General features: G+C 52.9%; 1 protein-coding gene across 11 annotated transcripts in view; it reads right to left on the reverse strand.

The window, feature by feature from the left end:
• Window positions 1–25,932, reverse strand: part of PALD1 (phosphatase domain containing paladin 1) — an 88,445-nt gene that overhangs the window by 53,987 nt on the left and 8,526 nt on the right. For 2 of the 11 annotated variants that reach the window (XM_081824115.1, XM_081824112.1), the window contains exon 1: window positions 16,631–16,901. The exons of 2 other annotated variants lie outside the window; for them this stretch is intronic. The gene's annotated coding sequence lies outside the window, so the exon portion shown is untranslated. Of the gene's footprint in view, window positions 1–16,630; window positions 16,902–17,021; window positions 17,133–25,932 lie in introns of those variants that run through there. 7 more of the 11 variants (XM_081824106.1, XM_081824105.1, XM_081824109.1 and 4 more) reach the window with 6 other exon arrangements.

The raw sequence follows: 25,932 nt of genomic DNA on the forward strand, positions 1-25,932 counted from the left end.
CTGAGCCTGGCCTGGGCACTGCAATGGGCGTGGGACTGCGGAGCATGGACTGTGCGGTCAGGCCGACCTGGCAGCCAATCCCGGCTGACCGATGACTTGCTATGTGACCTTGGCCAAGTCACGGAGCTTCTCTGAGCCGAATCCCCTTATCAGTAAAATGAGGATAATACTGGAACCTACTTCATAAGGATGTGCTGAGGATTACATGAGACAACACAGGGAAAGGGCTGGCCCCTAGTAAATGTGAATAAATGTTATTTATTCCCACACCCACCAGCAAGCTAACACTCTCGCTCAATCCTGAAGATCTGAGATACCTTTAAAATAACCTCAGGGGCACCTGGGTGGCTCAGTCGGGTCACTGTCTGCCTTTGGCTCAGGTCACGATACCAGGGTCCTGGGATCGAGCCCTGCATCGGGCTCCCTGCTCAGCGGGGAGCCTGCTTCTCCCTCTCCCTCGGCCCCTCCCCGCGGCTCCTGCTCTCTCTCGCTCAAATAAATAAAATAAGCTCAAAAGAACAATTATAGCTTCAAAAAAGGAATGAAATTCTGACACATGCTACAACATAGATGAACCCTGAAGCTATTAGGCTAAATGTTTAAATAAGCCAGACACGAAAGGACAAATACTGTATGAGTCCACTTACATGAGGGACCTAGAGCAGTCAAATTCACAGAGACGGGAAGTAGAAGGATGGCTGCCAGGGGTCGGGGGAGGGAGGGTGATGGGGAGTGAGTGTTTAATGGGCACAAAATTTCAGTTTCAGAAGAGGAAAAAGCTCTGGACATGGTGGTGACGGCTACACCACAGCGTGAACGTACGTAATGCTACGGACCTATACAATTAAAAGTGGTTAAATGGGTACATTTTATGGTATGTATATTTTATCTCAATTAAAAGAAAAGGCTCATTCAAAAAAAAAGGCTTTTGGATGCCCACATTAATTTCTGTCCCTGCCTTTGGACAGTTGAGGGTCAAGAGGTGGGCAGGCATGGAAATTGCTGAAGGCACCACCTCCCAGGGAGTCGGTGCCGTCAGAGACCTGGGTGGGGGTTGCTGAGGAAAGAGGCACGCACATTACCTCCTGGGCCCGGCTGGGCTGGGAGGAGGCAGCCCTTGAGCCAGGGGGGCACCAACTCAGACCGAGCCACTCTGCCAGGCTCCTTCCAGTGCAAGATGGGGTCTGAGCCAGGCAGCCCCACGCTCCTGCACCCACCAGGAGCACAGTGAGTGTGAGAGATGTGGGGGCCCACTCACACCTCACGCTTGCACGTGCGCATGGGCACACCCCCCCCACACACACACACACGCTACCAGGCCAAAGACACCAGATCAGCCCTCACACACCAATCCCAGCCTGTGGGCACCAACATCCAATAAATAACAGCGGTTCCTCATCAATCCCAGCACCTACCACAAGGAAGGCAAACTGTGGCCCACCCACCATGTCCAGGGCCAAGGATGGGGAAGGAGGTGTGTGAGCAAGAACTGCTCAGTGGGCATGCCCAGTGTAAGGAGACCTGGAAATACAGCCCTCCGGAGACCCCCTGACCTCAGCCTGACAACCCTACCCACAGGGCTAGGCTGAGAAGCAGGCCGCATCTCAGAGGTGGGAGGTGGGTAGGAACAGGGGTGAGAGGGCCTGGGGGTGGTAGACTGGCTGAGCTCCACCATGAGTCACTGTGTGACCTTGGGCAGGTCACTTTCCCTTCTGGGTCTTTTGAAGACTCCTTAGCTTCCTTCTTGGTAAAATGAGCCTTCTATCTCACCACCCAATGGGCATACATCCTACAGAAGTAAGTGTGTGTGTCCACCACAAGACAAGCAGGAGTGTTCAGCAGCTTTTCTCACCATCACCAAAAACTGGAAACAAGCCGAAAGTCCATCTATAGGGAAAAACAGACACATGGTGGTACACTTCTATAGTGGAATACTAAAGAGCAATGAAAAGGGACAACCCGCTGAGGCCTGCGGCCTCACAGATGACTCTTACTATTGATGCTGAGAGAAAGAAGCCAGAAGAATCCAGATAAAAACAGCTCCTATTCTATGCTTCCATTTACATAAAGTTCAAGAGCAAGCAAGACTAATCCCTTGGGAAGGCACTCCAAAGCATAGACACTTGAGAGTGGGGCTCAGGTAACTGACCGGGAAGAGGGCCCAGGGAACCTTCCGGGGCACTGAAAATGTTCTCTATCTTGGTCTGGATAGGGGTCATCCAGGTGATACCTCTGCAACCATCCATCAAACTGTGCCCTGCTTTACTGTCTGTAAATGAAACCTCGATTTACAGAATAAAATACAAACAGCTAAGAACTCCTACTCTGTCTTCCTCTGAGGACTGCAGCGAGGGTCTGCTGGGAGTCTGCACGTGGAAAGGGTTGAGTGGTGGTAAGAACGTGGGCTGCGAGGCAGAAGGACCAGGGTTCAAATCCTGATGCTCCCTCTGACTGGGTCCATTTTTTTTCCCTTTTTTGGTTTATTGTTGCTGTCGTTCACCAGATTTTTTATTACATAAGTATGTGTACCTACTGTCCAAATCAGATGAAGGTGTATAAAGAAAAGGCTTATGCCCTTCCCATCCTCCTCTGAGCCCACCTCTTAAAAACTTCCCTCTCCGACAAGGCTTTTTCCCTTAACTAGACAACACAAACACCCCTCCCATTTATACACAGACTCCCAACCCTGTCTGTTTACTGACAGTAAGCCATTTCATTGAGTTACTACTCATCCAACTAACAGCTACTAAGTATCGACCACATCAACCAGAGGGGCGCAGTCCTGCCCCTTCATGGAACAGACATCCCAACAAGAGAAACAAAAGAGAGGCAGAGGGGATGGAGTGACAAGGGAGTCAACAAAGAAATACAACAATGACACATTGTACACACTGGGATGTGGGCTCCAAGGGGCTGAGAAGCTCAGACAGAAAATGAGGGAAGGAGGGAAAGGACCATGGTCACAGAAGGTCTATGCTGGTATCTGAAGACAGGGAAAGTTTCGGCCAGGTGAGAAAGCATGCCAGGTAGCAGGGACAGCACGGGCAAATGCCCTGGGGTGGGGAAGAACACAGAACTGAAGGAGACAGTGCGGTCTCCAACACACTGCCACAAAATCCCTGTGCACACAGCCTTCCATCCTGGTGGTTTACATCTTTAGAGCAGGCTATGGAAATTCACACCGCTGAGATAAAAAGGCAGTGCATTTAAAACTATAGTAGGTTCTGCCATCTTACTTTTCCAAAAGGCAATAGCATTTTGCCCAGCAACTGGCAATTGCTTAAGAGGGCCAGTTTCCTCACATCTTCACTGGTTCAAGAAGTCATTGATCTTTGTCCTTTCTGCCCCATATGAAATCTGTCCACTTCCTGGTCTGTAAAATGGGGTCAATGACAGTTCCTCCACCTCAGGATGCTGTGAGATTTAAGTGAGAAATAAATTCATCTAATCTGCTAAGCTCAGTGCCTTGCACAGAGCACTGAACAAATGGGGATAGCCTGTGACCATCATTTCTGCACAAATGCCAGGAGGTACACCTGTCCCTTCCACAATCACCGTACTGACCAGGCGAACTTCCTAAGGGGAGCTTTGAAGGCTCAAACCCACACGGTAGAGCATGGCGTTCCCTGGAAACAGGGACAGAGGGAGAAGGAGGTAGAAATCACGGCTCAGGAGAAGAGCAGTGAACTGGGCGGGAGTCAAGAGACTAGGTTCAGGTCAACCTGAGACTCAGCTTCCTCGTCTATTAAATGGGCCAATTCATTCCCTCTTCATTCTGCAAATGTTCCTGGGGCACCTACTATGTGGGAGGAATTGTTCTAGGAGCTGACAACACAGGACAAAAATCCCACCTTATACATGCTGGCTGGAGGCACAGAAATACACTCCATAAATTAGTAAAATATATAGGGTATGGGGAGGTGAGAGTGACATGGAGGTGAGGCATGACATTTTAGACAGGGTACCTAAGGGAGGCATTTGAGTAAAGATCTGAAGGAAGTAACACAGTAAGCTATGTGGCTCTCTGGAGAAAAGCATCCCAGATCAAGGTGACAGCCCATGCAAAGGCCCTGAGGTGAGGTGTTCCCAGTGTGCTGAAGGTGCCCTGAGGCGGTGTGGATGGCTCAGTGTGAGCAAGGGGGTGGGTATTAGACGGGGTGTCCTGGAGGCTACGGTAAGGACACTGGCTCTCATTGTGAGTCAGTGGGGTGCCGCTGGGGTCCTGGGGCAGAGAATTGTCTTGATCTGACGTTCACGTTCTAACCTGGTCACCCTGTGTTGGGTAACAGGGTGGGGAACGAAGGTGGAAGCCCATAGACCTGTGTGGGGTATCCCATGGGAGTACAAGTGCTGCTGGGGGCTGGGCCAGCAGTGTGGGGAAGGTGAGGGGAAAAGGCTTCACCCCAGATCTACTGTGAGGGTGAGAGGCCCATGGGGCCTGCTCACACGTGGTTCCAGAAGCGTGAGAGAAAAAGAGGAACCGTGGATGACTCAGGTGTTTGGCCAAAACAACTGAGATGAGACAGACTGGGGAGGGACTTGGAGACCCACGAAGAAGGACAAACGGGACAGAGGAGAGGTCAGCGTGGCGCATCTACAGGCTTCACTGCCCAGAGTCTGGGCCACAGCCAAGGCTGGCTGCTCACAGGTGGGGAAACTGAGGGAACTGCGTTCTACAGTGAACACCTGTTGTTTAGAAGCCAGAGAGACACAGAATGAGCTAAGGAGGTGGACAGGCAGGAAGCTGGCCCATTTGGTTCCTATGGCTCCCACCCACCACCCCAAACAAGGACCATGGGGTGGAGGCCCAGCGTCCCCACCACTCAGGAAGTCTGCAGGACCCAATGAGGCAATGCAGGATGGTGGCTTTTCCAGCGCCGGCAACATGGCTCAATCCAGTCTCCACGGATGGCTGCTCTGGGATCCATGAGCACTCTCTCTCTTTTTTATTGGGATTTAATTCACATACCATAAAATTCACCCTTTTAAAGTACAATTCGGCAGTATTTCGGACATTCCCAATGCTGTGCAACCATTACCACTCTCTAACTGCAAAATTTCAAACCCAAAAAGTTAAATGCAAGGTTACCATATGACCCAGAAATGCCATTCCTAGGTAGATACCCAAGAGAACTAGGTATCCAAACAAATGCTTGTACACCCATGTTCATAGCAGCACCATTCACAATAGCCAAAAGGTGGAAACACTCCAAATGTCCCTGGACTGATACATGGATAAACACAATGTGGTCTCTCCATACAATGGTCTTATTATTCAGCTATAAAAAAAAATGAAGCAGGCTACATGCTACAACACAGTTGAACCTTGATAACAGGATTCCAAGCCAGACACAAAAAAGCACATATTGGGGTGCCTGGGTGGCTCAGTTGGTTAAGCGACTGCCTTTGGCTCAGGTCATGATCCTGGAGTCCCGGGATCGAGTCCCGCATCGGGCTCCCTGCTCGGCAGGGAGCCTGCTTCTCCCTCTGACCCTCCTCCCTCTCATGCTCTCTGTCTCTCATTCTCTCTGTCTCAAATAAATAAATAAAATCTTTAAAAAAAAAAAAAAGCACATATTATATAATCCAATAGGTAAATCCATAGAGACAGCACACAGCTTAGTGGTTACCAGGAGCTGGGAAGAGGGGCAGGGCTGGGGTGGATCCCAAGTGACTGCTTAAGAGATACGGGGTTTCCTTTTGGGGCGATGAAAATGTTTTGGATGTTCAACATCACTGATCAAGGAAATGCAAATCAAAACCGTGATGAGATATCACCTCATGCCTGTCAGGAGGGCTACTATTTAAAAAAAAAAAAAAAAAAGGACAAGTGTTAGCAAGGATGTAGAGAAATGGGAAACCTTGCACGCTGTGGGCAGGAATGTAAAATGGTGCAGCCGCTCTGGGAAATAGTAGCAAAGATCCTCAAAAAATTTAAAAGAGAATTACCACAGGATCCAGCAATCACGCTCCTGTGGATATTTACCCAAAAGAACTAAAATCAGGATCCCAAACAGATATTACTATTAGCACACTCGTGTTCACTGTGGCACTAATCACAACAGCCAAGAGGTGAAAAGAGCCGAAATGCCCACTGACGGATGAATGGATAAAGAAGATGTGGTCTAGCCGTACAACAGAATAGCGCTCAGTCTTAAGAAAGAAGGAAATTCTGCGATATAGACATAGATGAGCCTTGAGAACGTTAGGCTAAGTAAAATAAGCCAGTCCCAGAAAGACAAATACTGTAGATTCCATTTATATGAGGTATCTAAAGTAGTCAAATTCATGCACTCACAGAGTGGAACCGTGGCTGCCAGGGGCCTGAGGGAGGGGAAATGGGGGTTAGTAATCAACGGGCATGAAGTTTCAGTGAAACAATATGAATACATTCTAGAGATCTGCTGAACAACATTGTCTCTATAGTCATCATTATTGCACACTTAAAATTTTATTAAGAAGGCGGATCCCATGCTAAGTGCTCTTACCACAATAAACTAAAATTTTAAGAAATGTTTTGGAATTACACAGAAGTGATGGTTAGGTGTACAACATTGTAAATGTACTAAATACACTGAATTAGCTGCGCACTTTAAAACAGTTAATCTTGTGTCATGTGAATTTCACCTCAATTTGTAAAAAAAAAAAAAAAAAAAAAAAGAGTAATGAGTGCATCCCCTGGGTCATCTGAATGACCTTATTCATAAGCAAGCACCGCCGCGCAATTTGGGGCTAAAGTCTGCCCCTGCGTTTACAATCGAGGTCCTTTTCTGTGAAGGCCAAATCACATCATTGCACATGGTACAAACAAAGGTGGTGGTTCAAGCAGAAGAGGGGGTGAGGTGGAGAACTGAGCCACCCCATACATAGCCCAAGGCAGCCTGGACATGCCCAGTTCAAAGGCCTGCCTCTTAGGAGTGGGGACCATGTTCGTGTTGACAGCATCTGTGTGAACTGAGCAAAATCCACCTCTGTTTATGCCAAATGCCTGATTCCCACAGGAAGTGGGTTTAAGAGCCAATATAGACAGATTTCAATAACACCACTATTCCACCCTTATCTTCAATCAAACAAGCCAGCTTCCCAGATATCAAGTGGTGCACTGAGACAGACATCTGGGGATTACTCACTGGCAGTCTGGGCTCTAATGTGAGTGATCAGAATTACCCCCAAACCAGCCAACCAGCCAACATCATTAATGCCACTCTGTACAGCAAGTTCAAGTGACAGAGGCAGGGGAAACAGAAGAGACCCAGCTTTCTACTATCAATCCAACACTGGCAATTTAGGTGCAGCTTACATCCTTCCAATACATTAACATTGTTCATTTGCAATGGGTTGGCTTTCTGGTTTTATTGGTATTTCATGTTTATTTCATGGTTATGGAGAAACTATGTAAATGTAAGGCATTTACATCTAGTTTTATATTTGTACACATTTAAGTTATTATTCTAATAAGAAACCTTCAACCAACGGAGTGAGGTTTTTCTCTCTCTCTTTTTTAAAGATTTTATTTATTTATTTGAGAGAGAGAGAAAGTGAGAAGCAGGCTCCCCACTGAGCAGAGAGCCAATGCAGGGCTCGATCCGAGGACCCTGGGATCATGACCTGAGCTGAAGGCAGATGCTTAACCGATTGAGCCACCAAGGCACCCCCTATTTTTTTCTTTTATTTTTTTAAATTTTTTTTTTTTAAGATTTTATTTATTTGACAGAGAGAGACACAGCGAGAGAGGGAACACAAGCAGGGGGAGTGGGAGAGGGAGAAGCAGGCTTCCCGCGGAGCAGGGAGCCCGATGCGGGGCTCGATCCCAGACCCTGGGATCATGACCTGAGCCGAAGGCAGACGCTTAACGACTGAGCCACCCAGGCGCCCCTATTTTTTTCTTTTAAAAGAGAGTCCACAAGGGGCACCCAGCATTGGGCTCTCTGCTCAGCAGGGATTCTGCTTCTCCCTCTCTCTGCCCCTCCCCCCAATTCATGCTCGTGCTCTCTCTCTCTCAAATGGATAAATAAAATCTTTAAGTAAATAAATAGTAAAAACTTTAAAAGGGAGTCCATAAAACAACACACACACACACACACACACACACACACACACTGCATGACTCCATGCAAAATGTCCCGAATAAGCGACTTTAGAGACACAAGTGACTTTAGAGACACAGAAAGTAGATCAGTGGGCTGGGGGTGGGGTGTGACAACTAAGATACAGAATATCTTTTTGGGGGTTGATAAAAATGTTGTAATCAGATAGTGGTGACACAGGCAGGCCTCTAAATATACTAAAAGTTATTGAATTTTATGCTTTAAATTGGTGAATTGTATGGCATATAAATTCTATCTCAAAATGCTATTTTTTTTTAAGATTTTATTTATTTGAGAGAGAGAGAGAGCACGAGCTGGGGGGCAGAGGGAGAGGGAGAAGCAGACTCCCCACTGAGCAGGGAGCCCGACGTGGGGCTCGATCCCAGGACCCCGAGATCATGACCTAAGCCAAAAGCAGACGTTTAACCGAGCCACCCGGGCGCCCCCAAAAATGCTATTTTTATTTTGTATTTATTTTTTTAAAGATTTTATTTATTTATTTGAGAAAGAGAAAGCAAGAGAGCACAAACGGTGGGGAGGGGTAGAGGGAAAGGGAGAAACTCCCCGCTGAGTGGGGAGACGGATGCAGGACTGGATCCCAAGACCCTGAGATCATGACCTGAGCTGAAGGCAGGCATTTAAGCTATTTTTAAAAGAGGAAGGGTCCACATGTTACCCAGGTCTGAGCAGCACTAAACTGGAGAAATCACAGGGAAATCAGCAAGCCCACCTATTGTTAGCTTCCCTCCCAGGCTCACTCCCCTCTCCCTCTCCCTAAACCGTCCCCAAGAGCTCAGAGAAGGAGGCTGACATGAAACCCAGTCACAAGACAAGCCCAACCTGGAACACAACTCAGGATCCCCATCTCACAGAGTTCACTTCATACAACAACAGCAAAATACTATTTTGAATTATTAAACTAGGAAAAACTTGAAAACAATGAAAACAACCGATGTTAGTAAGTATGCACAGAATGTGAATCATTTATACATGCAGGGCAATAGTCAAGGAAAAAAGCATGACAATACAGATGCAGAGCCTCCATGACCCCATCGGGCAGGGTCAGGTAGAGCCAGGCACATGCAAACCTGAGCCCAGGAGTCCCTCTTCCCCAGGAGACCACAGACATCCCCACCCCCCACCCGCACACCCAAGGCAGGGTTCCTGTCGTCTCGACAAGGTGCAATTTCACTGCAACAGGAAGGGAGGCCTCAAGGCCTTTGGTCGTCCAACAAATCACTCTCTCCTTAGGCCTATCCCTTCCCGCAACATGTCATGGAGCCCGGAAGAGGAAGCCCCTGCAGCCAGCTGCCAGTGGGAGGCGGGAGTGACAGAAGCAGGAACGCTAGCCCACCCCGAGGACAGTCTGATCTCTTGTGTTCCAATGCCTCCCTCCTCCAGAAACCTGATCTGAATGGCCCACCTCCAGGAAGCCTTCATTCTGTCTCCCCAAAGCCTGGCTGAGCCCCAGCTCGGAGCCAGGGGGAGAGGGACACCTGCCCGTGTAGCCCAGGCCCCCATCTCTGGGCCTGCTGATCCCAGGGAAGGGACACGGAGTTCCAATGGCAGTGCTGGGACCCTCCCCAAGACCAACGGCTAATAAGTGAGAAAGCAGCCCCAGGCACGGCCCCAGTGTGACTGACATCCCCAAATCAAAACTACACAAATTCACACGGAGGCACAGAAGAAACAACCAAGGGATACTCAGCAAACTGCGGACGGCGTTATCTCTGGCGAAGACAGGAACTGGGGCGTGGCGGGGGGGGGTTGCACTTACTCTCTCTGTACGAAGCTACTACTTGATTCTTTCATAAAGATAATTACCTTATATTCTTTTTTAATTGACGGCACTGGGCAGGCATCCCCTGGGAACCTAAGAAGCAGTCCTCCCACACCCTGGAATACTACTCTGCAGTCAAAAAGGAAGGCACAGGCCAAACGTCCAGAACATGGGCGCATCTCAATGCCACGTGGAGCAGAGAAGCCAGACAGGAGACTACCTATGATGTGAGTCCATTTATGTGACAACCTAAGAAAAACAAACCCAGAGGGACAGAAAGGACCTAAGTGGGCTGGGTGCCAGGGGTGGGAGTGGTGACTGGCTGCACCGGAGCTCGAGGAAGACTTCCAGACGGTGAAGTGCTCTCAGACTTGAGGGAGGTGGTGGCTGCAGGTCCCTGGCAGTTACCAGCACTCACAGCTGTGCACTTAGAATGCACGAATTTTATGGTACATATACCTCCATAAAACTTTTTTAGGGGCACCTGGTGGCTCAGTCGGCTAAGCATCTGCCTTCAGCTGCCTTCTGGGATGGAGTCCCACATCAGGCTCTCTGCTCTGCGGGGAGTCTGCTTCTCCCTCTCCCTCTGCCCCTCCCCACATGTGCTCGCTCTCTCTCTCTCTCAAATAAATAAATAAAATCTTTAAAAAAAATTTTTTTTTCTAAGTAAGGCAGAGGTGGGAACAGGAATTAGCTGCCCCAGTGGGTTTGGGTTTTCCTTTGGGGTGATGAATGTTTTGGAACTTGACAGAAGCAGTGGTCAAACGACATTGTGGATGTACAGGCCACTGAAATGTACACTTGAAAATAATTGATTTTATGTCAAATGAATATCACCTCAATAAAAAAAAAAGTTTTGGTTTTTTTTAGGGAGGGAGGGAAAAAATTATGCCCATTTTGCAGATGGGAAATTGGGCTCCAAGGCAGCAGTGAAATGCCAGTCCAGGGCTTATCCACCTCAGGCCCGGCTCAGGGCCCAGTAGAGAGACCTGCACTGCACCTCCCTCAAGGGTTCTGCACCTCGGGCACCCCATCTCCAGGGAGGGCCCTTCTCTCTGAAGCATCTGGAAACCAGAGCTTCCCAACAGGCCTTGGAGTGAGCCAGCAGAGCGGCCCCTGCAGGAGACCTCCAAAGCCCATGAGGCTCCATCCAAAGGCAGGGCTGACGTGGGGGCAGGGATTGTGCACCCACCGAGCAGGAGGTCAAACTGAGGCTGAAGAACTGCTGGGCCAGGATGCGGATGGGAAGGGGGCCGCCATCAGATCCAGCCTGGAGGAGGTCTTCAAGGCCCTGCCAACCAGGGCCCTGGGGCTCTGATGGAGGGCTGTCCCGGAGAGTTAAGAGGTCAGCACCCACTTTAGGCACCCTAGGAGGAAGGACTCAGTAACTACAGGGCAGCAAAGGGGACATGTCCAGCAGTCACTCTGTGACCAGCAGGAGAGAGTTAACTTCGTCATGGGGTCTACAGTTCCCGGAAAAGGAAAAGGAAAAGAAAAGAGGAGGGAAACTCCCCTCTGTGCTTTCTAAACATCCAACAATCTTCAAAACATCCAAGCATCCCTGTCCTACACTCTGGGGAAGACCTGGACAGAGGCCGCACAGCCTGCAGGCAGGCAGGCCCTGGGGCTCAGCAGGCAGCAGAGGCTGGCAAGGCCAAGGTCATCTGAGGGCACCCACCTCTCTCCTCCTGCATGGGGCCAACCCAGTCTCTTGGCAGTGGGTCCGTTTCTCATGGGAGAGGGCGGGAGGCCGAGCAGTGGACCCACAGCGCTCCCAGCACCACACCCTCCCTCCTGGAATTTCCAAAAGCCCTAGCTCCCTGGGAGCCCACAGGGTCAGCATGACACACCCAGTTCCCAGATGCTCCCTGCTGCCTGCCTTGGGCATGCAGGTTACCCCAGATGCCCTGTGTCTCTCTCATCAGAGTACCCCAGCCAAGAAGGGACACCCTTCAGAGCTAAAGCCAGTCCACATGTCAGTTATAGGAAATATATAAAACACTTCCCAAGGTCCCAGAATTCCACCGTTAGACATTCACTCCTTAGGAAAAGCTAAGGAGTTTTCAAAGGCTTCAGTTCATTCCCAAGATGGGGGACCTATTAAAGCATGGGTATCTTAACTAAGAGCAAAAATAGGCATGTTCCTGGGGCAGGAGCAGTCTGGAGCCCCATCTCAAAAACAAGGGCCCCTAGGGAGGGTTGACAGGCATTTCTAAGAGGCAGAAGGGTCTCTGGAGAATGAGGGGACAGCAAATGTGACTCCTAAAAGGGAAGTGAGAGGTGCAGAATTCTGGTGGGCCTCCAGCTTGTGTCCTGAGGGAACCCAGGGCTGCCTCTGAGCCCAGAGTGGGAGGAACAGAAGGTCCCAGCATGCAAGGGCTTTCTTGACAGGGCGAGATGCTAAGTGTGGGTCCCCTCCCTAAGTGCATGGATCTGCTTGTGTTCTTAAACACACCAAGCTGTCACCCCTCTGCACGGGCAGCTCTTTCTGCTTGGGAAGCCTTCCCTCACCTTTGGAAATTCTTGTCCATCCTTCAAAGCCCACCTGATGCATCACCCTACCCCCCAGGCAGGCCATTCCCTCCCTCCAACTCCCATCACAGCTAGCGCAGACCCCGGGAAGGTGCCGGTCAGGTATGGTACAATGTATGTATGTGCCTCTGTCACCCAGCAGGGACTCGGTCTCACCCACCTTTGGTCCCCTGCCCCTCATACTGAACCCAGGGCCAGGAACCTCAATCGAGAGGCATGCACACTGGTGCCTTCGGACCATGAGGCACGGTGCAAGCAGCCTGGCCTCACACACCTCTCCCTCTGTGGAGAAAGCATTCATCATGGTAATCACAGAAGCACCTGATGTTTACTGAGCACTTACTATGAGCCGCATGTGACCCAGGGGCTCTCCAGGCACCACCTCCTTTCATGGTTGCGACATCCCTCTAAGGGATTTCCTATCATTAACCCTGCTACACTAGGAAATCAGGCACAGAGAGGGGAAGTGAGCTGCCCAGGGGCGCACAGCTAATGAGAGTAGGACCCGAAACTCAGACCCTGGGGGTACGGTTCCCGAACCAGTGTTCTTAGCCGCTACAGATCCACTGGCGGGTAGGAAGATGGTCAGGGAGCAGGTGACAAGCTCTGCATAGAAGAGGAACTCAGAGATTTGAATGGCCAGTTCTTCCCAAGCCTTCTCTTTCCCCAGGTCCCAGCCAAAGACCCAAGAAGAGCAACAGAGCCTCTTCCCAGACTGAGGCTGCTTGCAGGCCCACTCCTGTGCTGAGTGCCGGCTCTAAGAAACGTCAAAGGGCCGGCAAGCACCTTGGCCCATACCAGGGAGGCACCCGGCTGCCCGCTGGGACGCAGAGCCATGATCTGGGGCTATTCTTAGCAAACCACTGGCTCCCCTCCCAGAGGCCTGGCAGGCAGCAGGCCCAAGCCTCCATACGCCCTGCCTGCCATTTCCTGACCCTGCATGTGGAGATCCCACGGGATTATGGAGTGGCTGGTGGGCAAGGGTTGAGGACAAAGCCCTCCAGCTTTCTAGTGAGAGGTGCGTGCCTGCCCCGCTTGCCTGGCCAAGCCCCTGGCTGCAGCTCTGGGGGGTCCTGGCCACAGGGGAAGGCTCATCATCAAAGCTGCACAGACAGTACTCACTCTGTACCATACCCTGGGCCACATGCCTTCTGCTGATTTTCTCCCATTTAACCCTCAAAACACCCTCAGGGGCTGGGGGTGACTGGCCCCATTTTAAAGATGAGGAGTTTTCTGCTAAAGGTAAATTAATTCAGACGTTAAGTAACTTGCCCAGGGTCGTGCAGTGGGTTAGTGTCAAACTGTGTCTAGACTCTGGGCTGGCTCCCAATCTCCAGGTTGGGCAGAACCGAAGTGACGACAGCCAGAAGCTGGGGGCCCCCTTCCCTGGCCAAGCCCAGGGTTTAGGGGAGGGGGCACCTGAGGGCAATAGTCTCATCAAAGACACCCCCCCCACACGCATGTCTGCCTTTTCTCTTCCCTAAGAATGGTCTCTTCCTGAGGCCCCTGGCTCTTCCTGAGGCACCTGGCTGGCTCAGTCGGTACAGCCCATGACTCTTGATCTCAGGGTCATGAGTTCGAGCCCCACGTTGGGTGTAGAAATTACTATTAAAAAAAAATAAACTTAAAAAAAAAAAAAAGAATGGTCCCTTCCCTGCCAGAGACCCTCAGGCTTGGGCTCAAAAGGAGAGTCCCCAGCCAGGTTCCTTCCCTACCCAGGCCACACAGCCTCACTTCAGGAAACTTCTGGAAACCCAAGGAAGATGAGACTTAAAGGTTCAAGGAGCCCCTGCTGGTGCTTAGGGCATGCACCCAGCCCTGTAACTTAGGGAGTAGGGAGGTCAAATGAGTCTCAGAGTAAAAGAGAGAATACTAAGCCTTTTGGGAGCTTCAAACTCCAGTGGGGACCTAGAAACAAAGCCACACCACAGATCACCTGCACCACCACCACCCTAAATGGGACAATTTCCTGCTGCCGCGCAGAGTCACAAGGATAACTGAGTAGTGCACACCTCAGACTCCATCTTGGAACCCACCTCTGTCCATGTCCTGGCCTTCCTGTCAGGCGACTCAGCAGGCCCACAGCCAACTCCACGGCTGCCTGGTACTCGAGCTACTTCCTTGTGACTCCACACCTCCTGTCTGTGAATGTCAGCTCACATCCATGCTCGTCATCCATATGCCTGCCCTTTACACATCTGCCTCTTGCGTGGGGAGGCTCGAGTCCCCGTGAAGGCGTAATCTGCTTATATAGAGTCTGTGGCCCACGTGTGGTCCACACTTATGTGTCCACGCTGTCTGCCCCTTCACACATCTGTTCCCCTGGGTTGCGTGCCCACCTCTGTCACCTTCCTGTGTCTGTCTTCATTCACATCTGCATCCAGTTCCTGTCTCTGCCCACACGGCTGCAGACCCAAGCATGCACACATCTCTGTGCACACCTGTGCCCGGGTGACCCTGTGTGTGCCAACTGCTTGGAGGCAGGTGGGTGTATTCACACGAGTGCTCACAATGCCAGCCACGGGCCGTGGGGTGAGCTCAGCACACCCTCTCCCAGAATAGCGCCCAAGGCCATGAGCACAATGCTGCCTCCACAAAGTGTTCCAGAAAAGCAGAAACCTGCCAGGGACGATGGGGGAGGGGGCAGAGCCCCCAGACATGCAGAACCTCAGAGTGAGGTCAGTGCTGCCCCGGGACCACCCACATCAAGCCAACCCTGTCCTACCCTCCCCCAGCCACCTCCATCACCCCACCTTCAATACCTGATGGCCGGCAAAGGAGAGAGCGCCTGTCTGTGCTCACAGGAAACCCTGGCTCAGGGCCTCCAGCCTTCCAACCTCATCCCCAGCCCCTGGCAATAGAGGCTCTTCAGAAATGAAATGAAGACTTCCTCCCTGCTGGCCTCTGAACCTCCCATAAGGTTGGATCTAGACCTCAAACCTCAGAGGCCCCAGGGAAGCTGGGAGAGTCCCGTGCTTGGCCTGACTCCAAAAACCAAATGGGTTTCTTCAGAAATCTACCAGCAGGAAAAAAACCGGAGAGTGGGGCTGGGGGCGCATACAAGCAAGAGAATCTCCTGAATCCTCCTGCTGCTCCCGGTCCATGGAGGTGGAGAGGTCCTCACTAGGAGCAGGATAACAGGGAGGGGAGGGGTATGGTGCTGGAACATTTTAAATAGATTTAAACATATGCATATGATTGCCTGAGAATGGGATTCCAGCCCCCCCAGCGATGGCAGCCTACATCACTCATTTAGCAATTAATCACGTGGAGCCTCTTGGCATTTCCACTATTATTAGTCCGGGACTGGTATGGGAAGCCTGTATCAACAGACTTTCTGTATATTTGTCTTGCATTCCCCATAGGGCTGAGCCACCTGAGGACAGCACTCCCGAGTCCTCCCACACTCCCATCCTCCCCAGCAGAGCCGGGGGCCTGACATTTAAGAGGTGCCCAGTCACTGGGTCCAGCTGCTCTGCACAGAAGCCAAGGAGTTGGTGCCTAGACCTTTGGTTGGGAGAGTAAAAAATCCCAGAAGCTTCCTGAAGCCAGGACACTTTCTTCCATCTCTGACTCCCCAAGAGATAAGAACAGGTTCCAATCATCCTGGCCACTTTAGAGGCAGGTGCAGCGGCTCTCCCACACCCCACTCTGCTTTCTGACAAGTCACTGACTCTTCAGGAAAAAACTCTGAAGATGAAAAGGGACTCTCCCAGGAGACCCAAGCCTGCAGAGGGACAGAGCCAGAGGGGCTCAGAATCAAAGCTTGAGCCCACTGGGACCTCATAACTCAACCAGTCCCATGGGCCTCAAGCCCGTTAAAGATGAGCCCAGGGATCCCATGTGTGGATCATGAGATGGCTTCCCTCCTCCCAACTGCTCAGTGAGCCTGGCTCCGGGGGCCGTGCCCCGGGCCTAGCCCCGAAGAGGGGAGGTGCCGCCAGCCCACGTTTACCCCAGTGCGAGGGAAACCTTGGGGGAGGAGACAGCCCAGCGCCCGGCAAACGACTCAATAACCGCCCACTCTTTATTGAGGTCCCGCTTCTCTCCCAGGCACCAATACCGTGCGGGTTTGGATGGGAGCCCAGAACCTCTCCTCTCCCGGAGCCCAGGAGGCGTGCACAGCCGGGGATGGGGAGTGGGTGGTCTGAGCCGCCCCGGGCAAGGGGGTGCCCAGGGGACTCCGGAGCTGCCCTCCCATCGCCAGCTCCGGGTCCGGACGCGTCGATACCTGCCAGCCCGCGGCTCCGGGGGGCATCCGCGCTCCTGCGGCTGGCGCGCTGCGCCCGGACTGCGGGCGCCGAGTCAGGCAGCGGCTGGGCGCGCCCCGCGCGGGCTCCGGCTCGCTCCTCCCCACTTCCCCAGCCCATCCGTGGGCAGAGGCGGCTCCGGAGGCGGGCAGGCCGGGCGCAACCAGCCGAGGCCAGGAGAACCGCAGCCCGCGCTCGTCGGTGGTGGAAGATGCGCGCCCCAGCGCCAGCACGCAGCTCGGAGCCCCGCGCCCCCCACGCCGAGGGGCGGACCCGGGCGGGCCGCCAATCACCGCGCCCGCCCCTGGCCAGCCTGAGCCCCCGCCCCAACCGCCGAGGGGGCGGGGGGCTCGGATTTAAAGACACACTCACCCCAGCCGCGTCCGGATTGGCATCCCAGAGCCGCGACTCCGGGGCGGAGAGGGAAAGCCTGGCCCCACCTTCTCCGGCCCCGCTTCCTCCCTCTGCCCGCCCACCCTCCGCCGGGAGGAAAAGTTTGGGGCGGGGGAGACTGCCTGAGAAGCCAATTCCTCTTCCCTTGTCATTAGCTCGGCTCCTTCTGGGAGATGCCCAAACCCTCCATCCAGCCTGGCTGGAGAAAGAAGCCAATGCTCTCGGCGCCACACCCCCTCCCAGACTCCGGCTTCCCGGGAGATCCGCCGGCCAGGGCTTCCTTCGCCCCTCTCTGCTTTTTTAAAGCCCGGCCGTGCCTCGGCGGGACCCAGAGGAGCATCGGAGCCTGAATAAATGCCTCAGTGTGCTGTGCAACCTGAGCTGGGCGATTGCCCTGTCGGGGCCTCAGCCACTCCAGTGTCCACGGGCACAGAGCCGACTGTCCGCTCAGTCCTGGGCTCCTCCCAAGCCCTGGACGCCCCTCAGCCCTGAGGCTTAAAGGGAAGCGCGAGGCAGAAACTTCGGAAGGGGAGGGGACCCTCTGCCCCCATCCCCCGAGTGCCGGCGGTGACACGCCCAATCCCCGCCCCTTGGGTGCCCGGCTCCCGGTCCCCACGCCCCGGCAGCCCACGCGGGCCGGTGGCTCGCACGCCCCCGCCGGCGCCCACGCGCCTTCACTCTCTCGCCGCCGCTTCCTCTCCGGGAGACCGGCTTTGTTGTGGTTAGCGAGTCACTTCCTCCCTCTCTCCACACTCGGGAAATCCTTCTTCCTCACCTGTCACTACCTGTCTCGCCCCCACTCAGGGCTGGAGCGGGAGGTGGGGGAGCCGGATCTCCCCAGGAAGGAGGCAGCGCTGGCCAGAGGGCGACGGGCTGGAAGAGGGGCACGCATGCCCCCCCTCCCACCCCCCACCCCCACCCCCCCCGTCAGCCCTGGGAATAAATGAGGACAAAAGGAATGGTTGTCGTTTGTGGTTCTCTTATCAGGTCTCCAGCACCTAGGTTTCAAATGCTTCATTCACCTAGATGAGTTTATGAAAAAAGTACTGTTATTACCCCTACTTTAGTGGGTGGGGAAACTGAGGCCCAGGGAAGACTTGCCTTCCGCTCCAGGCTTGCCTCTGCCCCACCCAAGATGTGCCAGAAGAAGGGCAGAGGAAGTCCAGGAGCCGCTGGGGAAGCACTCCTGACCGCCTTCAGAGTCCGGCAAAGCGAAGCTCAGACTGGCTCACAGTCTACGGGCTGTGTGGTGTGGGAAACGTGACATAAGCTCTCTGATCCCCAAGTTCCTCATCCATAAGCTGGTCTGTCCGCCTTCAAGGAGGTCCTGAGAAGCCAGAGAGCTGGGGTGCCTAATGCTTGGGGCTAGAACGCTGCCCATGGTAGGCTCCATCCTTGGGCGCCATTCCCTTCCTTCCTCCTCTTGCCACAACCCCATAATTCACCCCATCCCCTGCCAGATGCCCCACTGATGCCCCTGCCTGCCATCCTGAGGCTGCTGCATTCCTGGGTACTGCCCCCCTTGAGGCCGGGGGCTAAAGTAAGCGTGCATGCCCCTGCGCTAGCATGAGCGCGCGCACACACACGCATGCACACGCACACAAATACACACGTGTGCATACATGCTTCTCCCCCTCCCTCACTGTCCAGCAGATGCCGGGGGCTGTGTCTGCGTCTATTCCTCTAAGACGGAGCTCCTGGAAGACAAAATTCTGACTCTGACCTGTCTTTTGGTCCCCAGCGCAGTACCAAACTCCTGCATTTGTAGTCACCATGCACACAGTAGGTGTTCTTGTTGAATCAAGCAGAAAAGCCCAGGGTAGAGGTGTCCCCAGGAGAGCCAGCAATCACAGCCCTTCTAGCTCCAACACACAGCCCCAAGGCTCAGCTGGTAGACCCCAGAAGTAAAGGACTGGAGGCCTCAGGTGTTTCAGGGTCACACCAGACACTCCATCTAGACCACAGTGCCCCGCCTTACCAGCCCACCCCCAGCTCCTGAAGTTCTGCCAAGTCCCTGCTGGTCTTGGGGCTAGGAGTACCCCCCCAACCACAAGAAAGGCTCAGGACCAGATGTGCCCCACCCTGGGCCTGGGAGGGAGAGAGAGCTGAATACTGAGGGAGAGAAGGAAGGGACACAGAGCGGTCCTAAGTATGACCAAGAGAAGACACTCTGCTCTCTCCCCGGCCCGAAGCAGGAGGGAAGAATCCCTTGTGCCAACTCTTTCAGCCCAAACTGCCCCAGAAGCTTCCTAAGAGATCTGGAAGCTCAGAGCAGAAGGCCAAAAGTCCCTGGAAAGGGATGAATGGTCCCAGAACAGGACTTCAAAAACCAGAAGGCTCCGGACCTACACCCACTCTTATGGCACCCCCACCAGCACTATGACCACCCCACATTCGACACGTACATACGGCACCCAAGACATCACGTCATCATCTAAAGAATGCCGGGGCCCCACGGATGGCCCTGTACAAATGTGTGCACTTGTGTGTGCATACATAGGTGCTTGTATTCCTCATGTGTGAGCTCATGTTTGCAGGGATGTGAATAAGGGTAGGCACGTGTGCCCAAGTGTCCAACGGGCGTGAGGGTGGACATACAAGTGAGCACGTGTGTACACGTGAATATGTGTAGCACACACACAAACCAACCTATCGCAGCCCAAAGCTACACAGAATAGCCAATAACCCCACTACTCACACTTCCAGGATTGTCTGTGGCCTCCACAGCCCCCTCTGCCCAAGCAAGCCAAGTGCTGGTTCTCTTGGAAGAGAACTCCCACGTCCAGTCCCTGCCCAGAAACATAAGCTGCGGGAACCCCGGTTCCCTCATGGGAACACTAGAGCCAAGAATTATTTCCTTGACAGGCACAAAAGACTCGCCGGAAAGCAGAGGAGCTGAGTTCAAACCAGCAAAGATGAGACTTGACGAAAGATGAGAAACAGGCCCTCCTGCTCTTCTCTGCTTCTTGCTCCCTGCCAAGCCCACCACAGGCCGCAGGAGGCTGGGCCCGAGACAAGGACAGAGTCAGAGCAGGGAGCCGACCTAGCCTTGCTCCCCAGGGCACTGCTTTGGTCGAGACCTGGGACCTACATGGGCCCTCCAGGCTGGGTGGGTGTCTTGGAGTCTGCGGTCTTTCCCCTGAGCCAGGTAGCCTCTGAGCCTCAGGTGATCACAGCTGCTGTCTGAGTCCCAGCCCAGACCATTTCCCACCTGCCCTGGCTATCTGGGGTCCTGCTGCACCTGCCTGGCCTTCCAGGCCCACTGCCCTATCTCCAGGACCCAGCACCCCTCTTCTGTTCAAGCCCCTCCCATGTATGGCCCAAGCCTTATACAGACGCGGGCTCTGAGCAGGGCAGACTTGCCCTGGATCTAGCCTCCATAACGTTCCCTACCCTAAAAGCCCCCACATTTTTCGAGCCTAATTTTCCTCATTTGTAAAATGATGTGAGTGGTTCCTGCCTCCCAGGAGTGTCTGGAGGAATGAAGGGGTGCCTGGCACTCAGCCAGAGCTCACCGATGGCACCTCTTTCTAGCGTTCCTATTAGTGCCACCCAAGCTTGCACTCTGACCCAGCCCTGAACCTGCCAGGGCAGAGGGGTTCTTCAAGGCTGAGGTCACGTTCTACCTCCTCCAGGCAGTCTTCCCTGCTAACAGGATCTCTGTCTGCTCTGGATTCTTTCCCCCTCACCTCTGTGCAGGGCCCTAGACCTGAGCACCCTTACCTGGCATGGAACACATGTTCAATAATTGGCATCATACTTATCAGCAGGATCATTAATTTTATTGCTTATACTCTTTCACGTCTAGGTTCAAGAATAACATCTACCATGACTGAAATTCACACATTGGATTCCAATTTTGGTGACTGAGACTCGAAGTAAGAAATACGTTTTACATTGGGACCACCAGCTACCCAGAGCCATGAAAATGTGTGTGTGCCACAACAAAATGCTTAGCCTTCTGTGTGTGATGCATTCTGATCCTTTCTAGTCTATCCTGTCCTGTTTCTTTTTGTTTTTGCCAATTGCGGTACACAAAACTGATTTTACCTATGACCTACAGTGTGAAAATGCTGTCCCCAAGGGCAGGGGGACCTCCCCTCCCTCCCCCCAGTACCACTCAGTGCCTAATTGAAGACTGCCCAGGATATATGAGAGGAGGGTCATTCTGTCTCCAGAACATTCCTCAGGAACAACAGAGAGAGTGCTCCATCAGAAGAAGAGAGAAAAGGGAGAAGAAATCCTGGTTCTTTCATTCAACAAATATTTCATTCATTTATTCATTCAGTCAGTTGCTCAGTCAGTCAGTCAACAAACATTTACAGAGCTCCTTCTCTATGCTAAGCCCTGTTGTAGGCTCTGAGCAGGGAATGAGGCAAACAAGGTCCTGTTTTTGGGGGGCTGACATTTTTGTTACAGCACAAGCCCAGGACCCACGCATGTATTGACTTGTCCCTCCCCATTCTGCCCCCACCTCCCTACTCCCATCCTACTCACCAGAATTAGGCCTAGCTCAGTTTGAGCTGCCCTCTCTCTAAAAGCTAGGGCACTGAAGAGTTAACTTCCTTCTAGTGGGGCGTCCCAGACCACCCAGGGCCAGATACCCCCTGCTCCCACACCCAGAGGCCTTCACCACTCTACCCTGTGCTTTGAAGGGCTCCCAGCTGATCAGACCACACCTGCCCAGGAACCTGGAAGCTGGATCCCGGCAAGACAGCAAGAGGGTGCAGATCTGAAACCAGCCCCAGCAAAATGCTGAAGGGCCCAGGTCGGTCCAGCTGGGGCAGGGACGCCCTGGAGGAGGACACTGTCCTTCGGGCTCTGCAGGGCCGTCAGAGTGACAGTGAGGACCCTGTCTCAGGCATCTGAGCTCCGTGTGACCATGTTCTCTAAGTACCTACAATATGCCTGACCCTGGGCTCAGAGATAAGCAAGATCCCACCCCGCCCTAGGTGCTCACCAACCAGTGGGAGAGGCAGACAAGGGAATTGATCATTTCCCAGTGCGGTGTTTCGGCAGAGGGGCGGTGGGACCCAGGTGCTGGGGGAGCAGGGATGGGGGCACTCAGCATGACCTTCCAGGTCAGGATGCAGTGGGTGCCCTGCCAGGGCCCTGCCAACTCTAGCCACGTACAGAGATTCGTTCCAGTTTCGGCATCAGACAGACCTGAGTTTAAATTCAGTTTCTGCCACTTCTTAGCTGTGTGACCTCTGAGCCCCTCTGAGCCTCTGTTTCCACATTTATAAAATGGAAATAGTCACATCTACCTCGACAGGGCTTTTTAAAGCTCTTAAAAATGAGTTGTTGGAGAGGAAGCTCAATATATACTAGTTGTTATGGCTACTAACATCATCAGAAGGTTCCCTCCGAGGCCTTGTTCCTCTGCCTCCCTGTCTTCCCTCTTCTGCCTTCCTTAGCCAGCGTTTGCTTAGTGCCTCCCTAGAACATTCAGCGAATCCCCTGCCCTACTGCTATCAAGAGGGAGCTCTCAGTGGCCTTCTGCTGGGTCTCACTGCAGAATCCCAGGCCCTGGACACTGGGAATAATGAGGCAGGAGGTGGGGGGAGCTTGAGAGGGGGTCTGCCAAACCCTGTGGCAGGGAGATCATCCACTCCTGAATAAACAGGCTGTCACCCCTTCCCTCCCTCCCTCTCTCTCCTTTAAATAACCCAGATCTGTTGCCCAGTTGTCTCCAAGCAACATCACTCAGGCTCCCAAGGATGCCTCACTCTGACAGAGCCATTTATGAAGATGCTGTAGGGGAGGTGGGGGCAGGGCGGGGGTGAAGGGAGCTACAGAGGCCTGACACAGCATCTTCCCAGGACCTCCGAGTGGCAAGCTCCTGGGCCGACCCCTCAGTGGACCAGTGGGCAAGGCTTGCTTACCAGATCCTTTCCAGGAGAGACGGAGGCCCCTAGACTTACAGGGAAGGTCCCCGGCTCCAAGCAGCTCGGGACACACAGGAGCCAGCCAAATGCCTTGAAAAGATCACTAGCCCTGGCTCAGTCTCACTAGCTGTGTCATCCCAGCCCAGTCACTCACCCTGTCTGAGCCTCAAAGAACCTTAGTGCTAGAAGACAGCTTTTTTGGGGGGGTGGCGGCAGGAAAGGGGCACTGTCACACCTTCCGACAACGTCTGTCCATATGACAACTACTGTACAGACTCTACTTCAGCAGCTGCACCCCCACGAGTTTCCCCTACATTTGTACACATGCACAGATTGACAACTGGACAAGGGTGCTCACACTTCACGGTGGTGAAAGATTAGGATCAAGCAAAATGTCTGTGGACAGACAGCTGATGGCTAGCTAAACTCTGCAGCATCCAGAAACAGGAAATACCACGCCAATGTCTTAAAACACGAGGCAGATGTATGTGGGCTGATGGGAAAGGATGTCTAGAGCTGGGAGCAGCGTCCACACATGGACATGGACACGGACGATCAGGGCAGGGTTGTCCGTGACGATGCAGGGCCGGAGTCAGCATCAGGGCCCGTCTCCAGAGGAATGGGTAAGTCACATGGATTCCAACCATGGAATCTTGGGCAAGTTACACTCAACAGTCCAGGTGTACACACAGAAATGGGGAGCGAGTGTGAAAATGCAGTGTTCTGGGATAGACTAAGAAACAGAGCTCGATTGGCCACATAATACCATGGATGGAAAGCAACAATGCTTATACACAGAACAATATCAGGGTGAGGATATGTACATTATGTGAAAACATTTGTCAAACTCACTCCCATGGGTGCTTATGAGAAAAAGGAATAAGATGAAGGGAAAACAAAGAGAACAACACAAGAGAAAAGCCTCCCGCATATCAATGATGAGAAGGTGCTGTGGGTTCAGGAAAATCATTCACTCAACTCTGCAGAAGTTGGAGGGGAAGGAGGGAGGGGAGGCAATGGGAGGGAAACAGGGGAAGAAAGTATAGGACAGAATCTCTAATATTCTAACACTCGAGAAGCTGCGCACACACGCACACACGCACAAACACACGCACTGACTGTCTCTGAAGGACAGGTAAGAAACCAGTAACTTTAGTTGCCTCCAGGAAATTGGGTGGCTGGGGCCTCGGACAGGAGGGATGCTTTTTGCTGTACACCTTTCCGTGGATTTGAATTTTGTTCCACGTAGATATGTTATCTATTTTAAAATAATTTTTAAAAGTGAGCTCGTAGATTTGTATACCCACCCTCAGTGTCTACAGGCTACGGAAGATGCTGGGAAGGGGGCTCAGCCCTCGAAGGGGAAATGGGGCCCAAGGAAGGGCAACCGACTGGCCTTCCACTCACTATCCTTTTGTACAGTAGAATTTTTTACCCCGTGCCTCTAGGACACGTTCTGATAACTAAGTCATTTTTAGTTTTTATTTTGAACATTTTATGTACGCACCAAAACAGAGACGAGTACACCCGATTCTATGTACCCATCATCCGGATAGGACAACTATCACGATTTTGCCACCCCTGCTCCAACTCCTGTTGTCTCTTTTTCTCTTTTGCTTTTCTTGCTGGAGGATTTTAAGGCAACCCCTCGACATCACACCATTGCACCCCCACCTACATCAGGATACAATGGATGTAATAAAGGCAGTTTACAGGAACAAAGCCTAAGGGGCGAGTCAGTGCACCCTGCCGGACATGGAAGGATTCCCTGTATGAAATTGCCAAAGGTAGTGGTCCCTGCCTCCACTTGACTGTTCCCAGAGACCGGGAACTCCCTACCTGACCCAGTCTCCTTCTTTGTCTGTGATGGCCTAGAACTAGGCCTCTCAGAAAGGACAGACACCACCCCACTCTCCCTTTGCGGTCTTGGAGGCGCCCAGCAGTGGGCCTGGGCAGTTCAAAGCCACAGGGAAACAGGCCAGCTCATTAGAGGCTGTTCTTCTCCAAAACAAACTCGGAAGCATAATGGCACACCAAGCATATTCTCAGAAACCGGAGGCCCTTGAAGCTTGGCTGGCTTGGGGGGCCCGTCCAGGCACCCCCCGCAGGCCATCTGAGACAGGCATTCACTGTCCTGGCAGTCAGGGGTAAATCTCAGGCCAGGACTGGATAGTCGTTCCCCGGCCTGCCTGTGTGCCCATTTGAATCACCAGCGAGAAAGGTTCAGCCTCAGACCCTTAGGCTCCACTCCAGTCCTCCTACAATAGGATCTCCAAGGCCGGAGACTGGGAGAACCCCCCTGGCTGGTTCTAAGGCTGTAGTCACGTCTGGTGTTTGGGGAACCACTGGGCCAATAATTCTGAGGCGTTCTTCCAGCTGCAATCGGCCATTCCAACTCTCAGCCACCTGCCCTTGTGCTAAGATTCCAGCCTCCCCCACCCATCAGCACCAATGCAACACTCCCACCTGCAGCTGATAGGGCGCTGGGTGGTGCCAAGTCCTCTTAAGAGTGTGCCGGCCAGGGCGCCTGGGTGGCTCAGTCGGCTAAGCGTCTGCCTTCGGCTCACGTCATGATCCCAGGGTCCTGGGATCGAGCCCCACCTCGGGCTCCCTGCTCCGCGGGGAGCCTGCTTCTCCCTCTGCCTCTGTCTCTCTCTCTGTCTCTCATGAATAAATAAATAAAATCTTTAAAAAAAAAAAAAAGTCAATACCAGGGCGCCTGGGTGGCTCAGTCGGTTAAGCGTCCGCCTTCGGCTCAGGTCATGATCCTGGGGTCCTGGGATCAATCACATCGGGCTCCCTGCTCTGCGGGGAGCCTGCTTCTCCCTCTGCCTGTGCTCGTGCTCTTGTTCTCTCTCTCTTGCTCTCTCTCAAACAGATAAATAAAATCTTAAAAAAAAAAAAAAAAGGTGCTGGCCAAGGCTCAGAGAAGCACATACAGCCCCTCCACCAAACCCAGGGTGCTTTCTGGAGCTAGACACAGCAGATTCAGAGATGGCATC

This window comes from Leptonychotes weddellii, chromosome 6, assembly GCF_054177405.1.
Source record: "Leptonychotes weddellii isolate Sample4059 chromosome 6, ASM5417740v2, whole genome shotgun sequence".
NCBI lineage: Eukaryota > Metazoa > Chordata > Mammalia > Carnivora > Phocidae > Leptonychotes > Leptonychotes weddellii.